At 40.1% G+C, this 13,929-nt stretch overlaps 1 protein-coding gene across 1 annotated transcript in view; it reads left to right on the top strand.

Moving 5' to 3' along the window:
* Positions 1 to 13,929, top strand: part of adamtsl4 (ADAMTS-like 4) — a 57,704-nt gene that overhangs the window by 1,445 nt on the left and 42,330 nt on the right. The window contains exon 2 of the mRNA XM_074683303.1: positions 4,687 to 4,859. The gene's annotated coding sequence lies outside the window, so the exon portion shown is untranslated. The remainder of the gene's footprint in view (positions 1 to 4,686; positions 4,860 to 13,929) is intronic.

The raw sequence follows: 13,929 nt of genomic DNA, 5'->3' as shown, positions 1-13,929 counted from the left end.
GTTGCAATAACCACTACGTATTCATACCTTGTAGAAATTCATAAATCTGTCTTCAAATTGCTCAGAAGTGTCTGTTCTGAAAAAGCACCAGAGCTCAACAAGATCTCCACGAGACTTGCTGTAATAACGGGGTCACAGCATAAAGATCTCCTATCTGGCTCATGACATGTTGGCATCAAGGTTTGCCCATAACTCTGCTCTCAACAGGCCTCCAGAGGGATGGCCAATCAAAGTGAAGGGGGTTTGTGGAGTGCTTTAAAAACAGATTGTTTCAGATGGAGGCTGAAACATAGGTTTTCAAAACAACTGTGTGAAAAACATAAGGATAATTTTGAGCTGTGAATCATGAAAAGCTGATACACAGGAATTAGAGGGACAGTGTAAAGCCTTAAAAAAGCACTGTACCCCCTCTTTAACCTTGTTAGCAAGCTTGCTCAACACATAAGTGTCATTCACTTCCTTAACACTAAGCTTCAAGTATCATTCCTATCAAATGAAATGCATTTCTATTTACACTTACTCTGAAGACTCAAAACACAAGGAATCTGGACTGTGACCAGTTTTGGGAAGACACTTTATCTCTCATCCAGGAATTTTCATGAATTCCAAATTGCTGGCAAGGGAAGCAGGTGTATATACTACTGGTGAAGAGACGACCATGACTGGATCGGGACGTCTTCCTCAAACTCTACACAGTCCAGTAGCTTTGTTTTTTGAGTCTTTAGAATAACCATCACCCAGATGAATGAAAATCTACATGGACGTTTCTATTCCTGGCATCTAACAGGCACTTAACACAGCTTTAGTATCTGAGGCTCAATAAATTTTCAGTAGTTGTTCTTGTATCTGTTTTAAACCAAAGAATGAAAGTGAAGCTGAGTCAGTGATTAAAAGAGGAGTGAAAATAGGTACTTGAATGTACCGTATTCAGCAAATATAATGGTTATCTAGACATTCAGTTTTAAATGGACAAATCAACCTGGGTTGGTTTTTTAAAAAATCAGCACTTGGTCACCACTTTTGACAATGTTGATTCTTTGAGGAGTGCGAATGTTGCCACACAATTTAATGGAATGAATATCCATGCTAAAGCAGCGTTTCTGTGTGTTAATAGAGTTTGCTTGACTTCTGATTATCTGCATGTCTGAACAACATTCAGTGGAAGCATAGAAAATTATTCAGCAGTTGAAAGAAATGTTGAATTTGTTTCTTTCAAACAAAAGTTAAAGTCCTCTAATTTGTTCTTGATTTCTTACCATGTAAGTATTTATAGCTTTACTTAATGCAAGCCTGAGTTTTCTTTTTATCACCAGCTCTCTTTAAAAAAAGGAGATAAAAAGCAGCCCAGACTGCACGGCCACCAGCCAGCATTGCACAGTAGTTGCGTAGTGATGACATAGACCATTAGCTCCAGTAAACACAGAAATCTTTACTTTATAGATAACAAAGTCAGGCTCCCTACGCCCTCTTCACTTCCCACTTATCCAGCCCTGTGCCCACTATCTTTTCTTTGCCTACACACACACGCACACACACACACACACACACACACAAACACACAAACACACACACACACACACACACACACACACACACACACACACACACACACACACACACACACACACACACACACACACACACACACACACACACACACACACAAAGCAATCCTTCATGCGGTAGTGTCGCACAGAGTTCATAGGAAATTATTTTTAGGAAAAAGGGGGATACCAAAAAAGAAACCTTCTGTGGAGGAGGTAAAAAAAGAAGCTTTTTTTCATTACATTGAGAGACAATAAAGAGAGATCATTCAGGGAGGGATTGATGGATATGTACAGCAGTTAATACAGGAAGGGTATTAATGGGAAAACTCTCCAAAACTGTCCTTCAATTACGAGTTAAAACGTCCAGAAATACATTTTTGGAAATAGCCACTTATAGTAAATGACTAATTCACATGACCACGATAATCTTTCTCTGAGACAGTTTGATTTCTTGTCTTTCCACTCTGTGCTCTACTTCCTCTGTTTGCTTCAGGAGAGAGGGTATTTTGAAAATCTTAATTTATAACCAAGTTTAAGCAACATTTAAAAAAACAAAAGAGGAAAAAGTGCCTCAAGACAATCCCAGACCCCCTCGGTGACATCTTATAATGCTACTGTTTGTTAAAGCCAACTGGCCAAAACCAAATTTAATCATAAAATAGATAATCACATGTGTGATATTGGAACTAGCAAAAGTGTGGTAGTTTTGCTATAATAACTCATAAAAATAATACATTTGTCATCAAAAGTAACTTTTTTCTTCTTTTCATCACTCAAATGTTATGAAAATTCTTAAAACATCCACTGATCAAAAGATGTTGATGAATTTATGATCTGTGTTAATCATGACCATCTATAAATCAGAGAAGTGTTTCAGTTTGTGTTTTTTTTAGGTGTTCATTTTACACCACTATGACAGAGGAACCAATCGATTCAGGGAAAGTGTTTCCTTGTAGCAAAGCATTTTGGGGGCCCAACAGCAGCTGCAAATGACCACTTTTGTGATCAGTTGCTCTCCTGGAAGTCCAGTTTTTCCTGGAGGGAGGCAGGGTGACGGTGACCCGGGGGGAGCAGAGCCGAGCAGGCTGGCCACAGGAAGATAAACAGGCTGCTCTGTATTGTTCTCCTGGTATCACAGAGAAACTGTCAGCCTGACTGATTGAAGGCTCAACCTTCCCAAAAATAGGCCCTGTGAGGCCGGGCTGCAACTCCCCTCCACCCCGTTATAAATAACCCCTGTGTGTGTGTGGTGTGTGTGAGTGTGTTTGGCCATTTTATATGTGTGTTTTAGAGTAGGGGTAAGAAAGAAAAGAGTGTGTTTGCAGAGAGAGGGAGAGAAATGTGATCAGTGCCAGGGCAGCCTTAGAAAGTGAAGCCACTGAAAACAATAACAGGAGGTCTGTGAGGCTCAAAGCCAAACAGTGACAGAGACACCGTGGTCAAGACCTCACGCTGACCTCCTCTAAATACTCACACACACACACACACACACACACACACACACACACACTGATTCCAACCTTTTAATAATCGCAGTAATAGAACACTCTTCCCCTTCTAATATTCAGGCCGCGAGAGTGTGTGAGTGTGTCCTTACTTTTGTGTGGTTAAATCAATACTGTTTGGACAGGGGCTTGTAGATTACTACCTGAGGGAATATCACTGGATCATTTGGCCTGTTTGCACTGTTCCACAGGTGTGCCGCCGTAAATGTTTTTCATGCAAACATACGACAACAGGGCAGCACTTAAAAGCACACAGCTCAGCTCTCTGCAGGTGGGTGGGGATTCCTGGGCTTGTTTGCAGCTCCAGGCAACAATCAAACAAAAAAAAATCCCTCTTCTTAAATGCAGAATGAAGTTGTCAAAAAGTTTTTATTCTTCAACCCCAAAACCTCAGCCCACCCGTGCTGCCTGGCCTTGCTCGGCTCTCATTCCCATCCGCCAACTCCCCTCTCTTCTCTTCTTTCCTGTTTCCCCTCACTCTACTGGGTGCACTAACTCCACTCAGCTCAGCCCAGACTCTCAGTTTATTCAAAGACTTTTGGGCATGCTGCTTTTTATTTGATCTGGCTGCTTTTTCGACTCGTCAGAAGGTCTCCACTTTTAATCCGCATGTGTGCAGTGCTTCACGTTTGATTCCTTGCCTTGCACTCGACTTGAGATGAATTTAAAAGCGATAGATATTCCTGCAGGCTCAGCTGGTGGCTGTGCCGTGTGAAGTCCCACTCACAAAGACACACAGATCAGTCAAAACTCTGCACAGTAGTGTACAGTCTCTGCCTGGCCTCAGTCTGCTCCCAAGTATGTCTGCTATGCTCCACACTCTGCTGACCTGATTTCCTATCCTGCTCTCATCAGAGCGGGATACCTCGAGAGAAGAGGGAGCAGACTGAGGCCACAGAGAGAGGAGCTTTCTCCAATCAACAGCTTCAGTGTGACAGAGGTTTATTGTTCTAGCCAACCTGTTGAATCGTTCTCGGGAGATTGGAGTTTATAGGTTCAGAGATAGGTCAGAGGTCATGTTTAACCCTCGAACCACTCAAGTTTGCGAGAAGAATAAACTTAACCCCTCAGCAAATTTACAAACATTTCCTGCTCACTGTAAATACTTGAGTTTTCTTATGTAGAGTAGAGTGAAGAAAAGAGGGGTTGAGGAGGCAAGCATCAGTTTTGAATTTACTTGCATGACTTTGTGCCAACCCATGTGGACGACGCCCATGCTCTGATACCACATACTGCTGCTTGAGTTGCTTAAACCATACGGGGTGCACAAGAACCACAGCAAACTCAAGAGTTCATGGAAATCTGACAGAAAACTTGAGGGTGGGATATTCATCGAGAGGGAGAAACTTTAAGCTAAGAATCTAAAAATGTCAACTGCAAGTCTTAATTTATCACCACTTGTGGAGGAAAAACATATTTAGATCTGGTGGAAATCCAAAATTTGCACTCTAATCAAGATCATTTTGGTGGGAAGTGAATTGGAATTATGTTAGCTACATCTGTAATGAAATAACTTTATTTCAGACTGTGGTGTGAAAGTTATTGAAGCTACGTGAAATATATTTTACGAAAAAGATAAATCAAAGTTTCCACCCTGTATGATCCTCTGTATATGACTCCCTTTCCCTTTCCAGTGCGTCCTGTGGAAATCCTGCAGCCTTTGGGAGTAAGAGGAGGAGAAGCTGACCTCAGACTTTGACCTCAGGTTGTTTTCTGGATTCCTGCTTCTGGTGCAAGGTGTAACTTAAACCCGGCCGTGGGAATGAGAGACGGGCTGGTCAGTTCATGCAAGGCTAAAGGACTGGAGGTACTCAGCCAAACCAGTGACGCACATGAGGCTGTGGCCCTGTTTGATATGTCACAGGCATTTATCAAGAAAATGTGGCTTTTTCATAACTGTTTTCTTATGTTGAAAATGATTCTTTTTCAGTATTTGTACATTTGAATATGCATTGCGGGGAATGTGGTTGCAAAACGTTTTCACAAAGAACCAGCTGAGCAGATGACCAAGCATTTGTGATACATTTACTTTGTTCAAAATGCTTCGTGCATCTAACAAAAAGAGAGAAACACAAACAATCAATTTTCCAGCACCTGTCAAGCTCAAAAATTAAGCTGCACAAAAAATAGGGTAAAATCAATGAGCTTCATGGTGGATTGTGTGCATAGTCGCAGACACAAGATTGGCATTGATCTTTAATCAAACCATGTAAAAAACACTATGTTTTTAAATATTTACCTTGATGCCCACTCTGTGACTATTTTCTCAGATGTCATAATTACGCCTCTTTTACAGAATTTAACACTCAGACCTCAGATTTTATTTAGAGAGGATCCTTTCTATAGAGAGGATTGTTTCTATAGATTTCGACTCGAGCATGGCGGTCTGCTACCCCACAGCTCTGAACTCAGTGGGGCCCTGTTTGCCCCAGGTTCATCTTGTTTCATTTGTTATTCACTAATTTGATTAAATGCTAATTAGTGGAGGCCCCTCTTACAGTCCTGCATTATTATCCTGTCTGTGTGGGGATATGGGCCCCTTCATGTCACAGTGGTCCTGGAGTGTATGGTGTGAGTCTCTTGCAGTGTAACAATGTGGAAAGGAGTTTTATTTTTATAGCTCAGTTTATAAAAAGGATTTGGGATTTTTTGTTTTGTTTAGTTTTATTTCAACTTAAAGTTGTGACTAAGTCACTTAGGTATGTGAAAGTTTACTTCATTTATACTTTTAATTCAGCTCAGTGAACACTAAAAGTATCATTTAGTGGGAAAATCAGTTGAACGTTTCTGTCTCTAGATAGTTAAAAAGCAAAGACTCAAAATTTAAATGATGATATTTATTTGACAGGCTAAGGCTGAAGAAGAAGAAGGATTATATTGAGTTATATTTTGAAAAAAGTTGCTCACTTCATCTCAGGAGCTCAACATTGTGGCCTTTGCTGTAGGGATGATGGTGTTTAGTCAATTAAAAGATTAAATGTCAACACCCTCACTAGTCACTACCAGAGTTTTATATAAAAAAAATGCTGCCTAAACTTTGTCTCAAAGCTGTAGCACAGCCACCTACAACAAGCCGTGCAAGGCTGTAGCTCTTGTTTATAGTTACAGGGAGAAAACTGATAAATGTCAACTGGTGTACCCGATGTTTCTCATAAAAAAACTGATATTGCGCAGAAAAGTTACAATGGATATGATTTTATTAGTGTACTAACAATTTAAAAATGAGATTTAAAATGACTCTAAACCAACTGACCCAAACATAAAGAGAAAACACTGATGTCTATGGCATACTGACTTGTTCAGCACAACAAAATCCATATTATCAAGTTTAGAAATGAAATATTTAAAATCAACTTTGAGATGATATTTAATAACAAATAACTTTTTACATCAGTACTCTTGCATAAATTATAGGAAAGTGGATTATTTATTACCTGTCATGCTTGGTGGTAATACCATTTGACATTTAATGTGACAGATTCTACAACAGGTTAAAAATGGTAAAATGTCATATAAAATACTATATCAACAACAGGAATGCAAACTTCACATTTAACAAACATCTTAGTTGTTTTGACAAATTTAAAGCATATTTTTGCGCCACCTTTATTACCCGCTGTCCCTACTGCAATGAAGCTCCAAAGCTCTAGCTGGATATAATCAAACTAAGATGGTGGGTGGTATCTTGTACCACAGCCCAGTTTGGTGGTAGTTTGTTCAGAAAAACACAAGATCAAGTTTTAGTTAAGCTGTGTCTTAAAGTGATATATAAATACCTGACCAGCACAGTCATGTGGATGTTAACCTTCAAGGAGGACCAAATGCTCGCTCTGCTGACATTAGACATGCTTGGCTATCTGATTTACCCACAGTCCCTTAGCCCTGTTGAACTGCTTGAATCTGACATGCATCAATTGGTCAAAGCTGGGATTAGAGCCAACAACCGCCGCTGAGAGGCCCACAGTGTCTGTACACTACCAGGCTAATAATGGTCCAAATTTGAATTTTTGTTCAGTGTTTTGTCACCTGTAGATATTTTTAGTCAGATTTTAAACTTCCACTTTGACAACTGGGAAATCAGTTGCTTTAGAGCATTCTTCATCTGCAGCTATAAATTAATCATTTCCTTTTGATTCAGTCTGTTTTTAGGCCCTTTTAACTGAATCTTGGAAAAGTATCATTAAAAAGAAAAGGGTCTTTTTGAAATGTTTAGCTCATGGTAAGACTGCCATAAAGTTTTGCTTCCATGGTCACTAGAGGAGGTAACCCACAGAACACTGACTTCCTCTTTTGTGTGGTCATGCAGTTGATGTTGTGTTTCTAAGCGTCTGAATAGTGTCTGAATAAGTAATGGATAGATGGTTTTTCCACAAAATTTTGCCAACACATTGATGTTTCAAAGAGAACAAAGCTTAATGACTTTTCATTTAGTGCTGCAGACAGCTTCACAGTATATTTGTAAAGTGAAACGTGGAAAGCTGCTGAATGTGTTAGTACAATATCTTACCATCTGTTGCATTTATGGCCTTTCTCACCACATTGTCAGAGTGCAAACTTGTCCAAAATTTAGACTTATCAATACAGAAATGTTGTTTTCTTGCAAGAAGAATCACAGCCTCCTGAACAAGGTTAGAATAGTTAACTAAAACAAAACCAAAAAAGAAAACGAAAATTTTAAATACATTGCAATTAACTGAAACTAATAACAACTAGAAAAGAAAACAAAAACGACAAGTAAACCAAAACTGTATCTTGTGTTCACAAAACTAACTGTAACAAACCAAAACTATAGACAAAATGTTCTTCTTTGCTGTTTTTGACAATATTAATCGCCTTTAGGATTTGAATTAATCCGACACATTTTCCCAACCAATTTTTTAACAGTTTTTAGGCAGTTGTCAGTGCCGTACGGCACCATCATAGCAACGTACTGGGAAGTGCTTGTTTACGGCACTGACTTACTGTGCTCTGTGCTGCGACAAAACGTAGTGAATCGATGAATTAGAGCATCTTTAGTAGTTTAATTTCATGTGTCTGACTTTATTGTTACAAAGTCCAAGTTTTTAAGTATTAAAACTCATATCATATTATTTTATATAATTTTTGTTTATATTATTTTTATGTAACTTATGTTAACATTATTTTTATATAATTTGTGTTTATATTTTTTATATTAAGTTTATATTATTTTCTTGTGTTTAAGGCAGCAGCCAACAGTTCAGTATCAGCATTGACTGAGCAGTGAGTACTATGTTGGACTTGAAAATAAACAGTATTGCAAAATATTTACTCTGACCTTTTTGAATCCTGCGCCTGGCAAATAAGGTATGAACAAACTATAACTAAACTGAAACTTAACTAAAACCAAGCCTTGTTGCAAAAATCAAAACTAATTAAAAACTGGAATGCCCGCTCTAAAACTAATTAAAACTAAATTGTAATGGGAAAAAAGATGTCAAAACTAACTAATACTTAACTATATTGACAATTCCAACACTATTATAACCTTGCTCCTGAACCCCACAGAGGTAACGTCAAAGACAACATCCATGCCCCACATTTCGCCCAGCAGTCTTAAAGAAGCACAAACACACAGGTGGCTGTCAGATCTGTCATCACTGACTGAAACCTCCATGACTGAATAGGAGAGGAATTCATATCAGCAGCAGTTAATTGAGAGGCAGGCTGTGATTCAGCACACACTAGTGTAAAGCCAATCGACCGTAAACATACCAAGGTACTTATTACTCAGCTGCATCCCTCTCCTCTGTCTGTTTACTGTACACTGTCAGCTGTGCCAAGCCATACCATACAAGCCTGTTCACACAGACATAGATCTTGTTGTTTGTTGTTGTTTTGTGTACATTTTTGGCCCAGTGGCTCGTCTGAATGGACAACAATTGCTCTTTGTTGGAATAATTGGAACAAGGTTATTTCAGCAGTTTTGTCAGCCAATTAGGGTCCAACTGAGCCGACCTCTCCCTCTCCCTCTCATGTCCTCATCTCAGCGGTGACGGCTGTAACTCCTCATTAGAAAGCTCCACCCATCAGTCCTCTTATCTCCCAAATTCCCCTTGTTTGCACCCTTCCCTCTTATTTTATTCTCCTTCATAATGATCGTCTCACCTGAGGTGCATCAATGTGCCTACAGTTTTACCTCCAGAATGAAGTGCTCTTTGCAAAAAGGTATTTCTTAGCCACGTCCAGACTAGACTGTAAAGATGTCAGCCGTTTTCAGAGCACACATGCCCCGCTTTGATCCGGACCCTGGCACAGGATTGGTGGAATGGAGCAAATATTGACTCCATCTGAGCCAGACAAATCGCTCCCCCTTCCTGCGTTCCTTCTCTTTCATTCTCCTTTACCCTTGCTCAGTTCCCGTCTAATCTGCCATTACCTCTTTCTCCCACATTCCCTTTCATCCCCTTTCTGCTGCGGCCTTTCTTCTTGCTCCCTTTGTGCCCCTGCCCGTCAGTCCTCCCTGCCCTCCCCTCTCTACCACTCTGACTGTGCAGTGAGATCAGTCGAGTGCGGTGCCTTCACACACTTCAGTCTATGGATTTCTACATCTCAATGTGTAGCTAGTCTGGATGTCATGCTGTCCAGATCAATATGCGTCGCCTTCATGTGAATTTCTCTACTTATGTATACATATATATTTAATGTTCATATAGCCGTCTGCCTCAAATGTGCTCAAATATGTAACCTGGATCAACATCTGTTTGAAGCACAGGACTACAGAAATCCAGATCCTGTGCAGCGGAGTTTCACAGGTGTTCCCGGCAGCTCTGATGTAGAGCTGGAGTTTCCCCAACGAGACCAGAGCTGGAGTTAAACTTCTGCAAAAATACTTGGCACTGTTTCTGTGAACCTACTCAGTGAGGAGAGTTATGGGCAACCAAAGGTTCATCTTGAGCCTCTGAAACATGAGGGAAGCACATTTGTTGATCCCGTTCCTGCTGGCAGGGAATTTTGAGAAGAAAAACCCATAAAGTTACATAAGTACGATGTATAAAAAACAACCACAGAACCTATCAACTGTCATCAGGTGATACAGCCTCCAGGAGGGAGCAGCTTCTGGAGGTTTTGGGGTATTTAACGAGTGGTAATGAAATGAAAAATGTCTTTATGTCTAGCGTTCAGACATGGCATCTAACACCAAAATTGTTTGCTGAATTTGTATGGAGAAGTTGTTTTAGCAATTTGCTATTGTTCACTGAAATGCAGGTGAGGTAAGGTTCATCTTCTGGAGTTCAAGAAAACCAGTAGAGATTTTAGTGTAATTCATCTCAGAGTTGTTAAGTTTTACACCAAAGTGTTCAACAAACCAACAGAAAATCTTATTGTGGGCTGAGATTTGTGCCATGAGAGACTGAATTTGAATAATTGTATTAAATTTGAAAAGCATGATCTGAAATTGAATTTAATGTTGTGAAACATAATTTACTTGCTTTGAAATTGCATTTAGCCTTGAAAATTCAACTCTCTTTATTCCTTGAATTTAGAAATGTAAATTTCAACCGATTATCAAAATTCAGATTTAGATTTTTCAATTTAACAAAACTATGCTTGGCACGACCACTATGTCATCGAGGAAAGACCCACAGAAATCCTCCTCATGTCTGCTTGTATAATTTTGTTCTATTCTGTTTTCTTTTGATACTGTTGTTTTCAGGTTACAAGACTTCAGTACAGGACTGTGGCAGTGGACATACGTCATGAATTCCCCCACCTCAGTGTGTCACTAATTTGAATGGTATAAGTGATATTTTTTTAATGAAGCAGAATTTGATTGTAAAACTAAATCTGAAATTTCATTTCATATTTTTCACTAGAAAAGCTCTCAGAGAGCACAGCCCTCCGCCAAGCATATTGTGATTGTCTTTAGTCCTACTTTAATGTCATACTCCCTTTCAGCAGACTGTCTGCTACAATTTGGTGTTAGTTGCAGGTTTGTACGATAATTTGTTACCTGACAGTGTTGAAAATTATGATGACCCAGTACATATTTCATATTCAGGATCTCAGTATCCAGAATATTGCCAGGATCTGGATCGTACTTTTACATCTGTCAGAAATTATGGTGACCTTGTCTTGTACTGTTTTGCAAAGCAATCCGACCATTTATTGTGGAGTTATAGAAAACATATGGTGAAAATGGCCCTATCTCACAATGATAAAGAATCCTTTAAAAACGTCCTGGATCTATATAGTGATCTGGATCACCTCCAAAATTTAATCACTTCTTCCTTATCCCATTTTGAACATTTCCTGAGAATTTCATCAAGATCCGTTCATAACTTTTTGAGTAATGTTGTTCATAGAAAAACAGACAAACTATCCAAGAACATAACCTCCTTGGCAGAGGTAATAATTCAAGGAATATAGAGAGTTTAATTTTCAAGTGAGTGAAAACTTTTTAAAATTCAATTTCAAAACATTAAATTTGATTTTAACATCATGCTTTTCAAATTTAATATAATAACTCACATTCAGTTTCTAGTGGCACAAACCTCAGCCCATACCCATTCAGCTAACAGAGATGACAGACACCACCTCCTCTTCCAGCTCTTCTTTCTACCTGTTCGTGAGTTTGAACTACGCTCTCTTCTCTTTGTCACTGTAAGGTTGAGTAACCTGAGCAGGCATTACTTTTTCCCGTGGTCTAAAATAGTTAACGATAACCATCAAACAACCCCTCATGATGGTCCCTCCTGTGTAGGCTACTGCAGACCCCCGATCCCTGACCCCTCAGCTGGTCCGGAGCAGCCTGGAGGCCTCATTAACTCTAACAGTTCAGGAGTTTTCACCTACTGCATCTGAGCCTGAGGCTGGGGTGTGTTTGTGTTTTCTAGAGGCAGGGGGTTCGGTGTACATGTAGAAAGTATTTGGAGTTGTGTATCACTCCCACGGGGGCGTGCTACTCTGATATACAGCGTCATTACTCAGATCAGCCATCCGAGACAAATAACAGATCTGCTGCTACATTCAGACCTCCCTGGACTGCTCCCAGCTTTGGTGTTGTGTTGACTAGTTGATACTGACATTCTGCTTATCGAAGTTGTGCGGTTAGTGGTGCATGCCGACAGACCGACATGTATGTTATTGCTTTTTGGGATCCAAAGGAGGGAGACAGAGTGGGAGGGAGAAGAAAGAGACAAGGAGGAGGAGGGGAGCAGTGGGCTATAAGTGGTCACGGGCCACCGGTGGCCATGGCAATGACCTCTGGCTAATTGTAGTTACTGATAGACATGCTGCTTAGAAGTACAAAGATATCCATTACACTAATCACACAGAAAACACACACACACACACAAATCCTGAGTGACTGTGTGTGTGCGTGTGTGCGTGCACAGAGCTCTGGAATCCACCCTCATCATCCTTGCTACGCCTTTAACATTAACTTTTTTATTTTGACAGATCAGATCTAAAGCCCACTCTGTTATGTGGTTTTAGTCTTCAGTTTTTGGGCTTTGAAGTCACTAATCTCCGTCACCATCGATGCATCCATGTGGTGGGATGCCGGTCCAAGAAAAGCAGCAGCCTGGCCCTGGGGCATCTCAAAGCCCCGGGTGTGCTAATATGTGTGAGACCATAACTCAGTGCATGCCCACCCTCCGTTCCACTCAACGCTCCCTCTCACATTTCCACCATCTCGCCTCTCCTCTCACAGGCTCTTCTTAGGGTGGGAAATGTTAATAAGGAGGCTGAAGAAGGATCAGAGAAGTCCCTCAAGACCGACCAACTGTGGCGGTGTTGTTATGTTGATGAGCTGGGCGCCAAGCTCACATGGGATCGTAGTAAACAATGTTTTCAGTTCCCCATCAGAATAACTGTCCCTCCTTTTTCCATCATCTTTACATATTTCCTCCCTACTGTCAGCTTTATTCTCTCATTTCTTTTCAGGATGAAGATGTTTTAGAAGTTGTCATGCACACTACTGTGCCCAAACCTCACGGGTTCAAAGACACCACTCAGTAACAATAACCATATCCAGACTTCAGCTCATATGGAGCAACAGATTCCCAAATGGGAGAAAACAAATTTCCAGGCTTGCTCTAAACGGATTTCAGACCTGCATCTGTCTTTTTTATTGCCATTTGTGTACAAAACTGAGAAACAACAGCTGATTCATCTTTCTACTGTTGAGGCAAAGCTGTTGAACTTGAACACATTTCACTGGTTTTAAATGTGTCTTCTTCCTGTTTTGAACCATTTCATAAACTTTCTCTTGATGCAGATGAAGTGAAAAGTAGAATCTGCCTCAACTAAAAAAAAGGAACACGAGTTTCTGTTTCTTCACCTTTTTATGAGACTCTCCATGTTTCTCTAATTCAGATTTAAGTGTTTATTTTAAAAACACATTTCTTCAAATATGGATGAAATATTCATCAACATTCCACCCAAAGTTTCCCCACTGGATACACAATATATCGCCCTCTCTAACCTCTGACTAAATCTCTTTATCCCATGAATAACTTCATTTTTCCCTCTCCACCTCTGTGTCACTTTTTACCCCCGACTGTCCCATGTGGGCTTTGTTTGGTCAGACTAAAAAACTGTACCAACTCACTGACTGGAAAAGTAGGTGGAAAGAAACCAAATACATCAGACAGTTTTCACATCTGCTTCAAACCTCAAAGAAGAAGAGATCACAGCCCACACACACACATTTATACACGCATACTGCATCTCATTCCCTCTCAGAAGTGTCATATCCCTTGGGTGCACTTACACCAGCATGTCTTTTTTCTTGTGCTTCTGTGTGGCTGAGAAAAACCAAACCATGCTTGTATCATTCTAACTTGACTTTTGCAACACAACAACCTGCTGCCAGTAAGTCGGCGGCCGTATTTCATGCATGTAGACTTCAAAAA

This window comes from Halichoeres trimaculatus, unplaced genomic scaffold (genome assembly GCF_033239565.1).
Source record: "Halichoeres trimaculatus isolate MK-OKI-2021-1 unplaced genomic scaffold, fHalTri1.1 fHalTri1_scaffold_12, whole genome shotgun sequence".
Taxonomy (NCBI): domain Eukaryota; kingdom Metazoa; phylum Chordata; class Actinopteri; order Labriformes; family Labridae; genus Halichoeres; species Halichoeres trimaculatus.
Note: the sequence above shows the minus strand (reverse complement) of the source record. Positions and strands in the feature narration are given on the sequence as shown.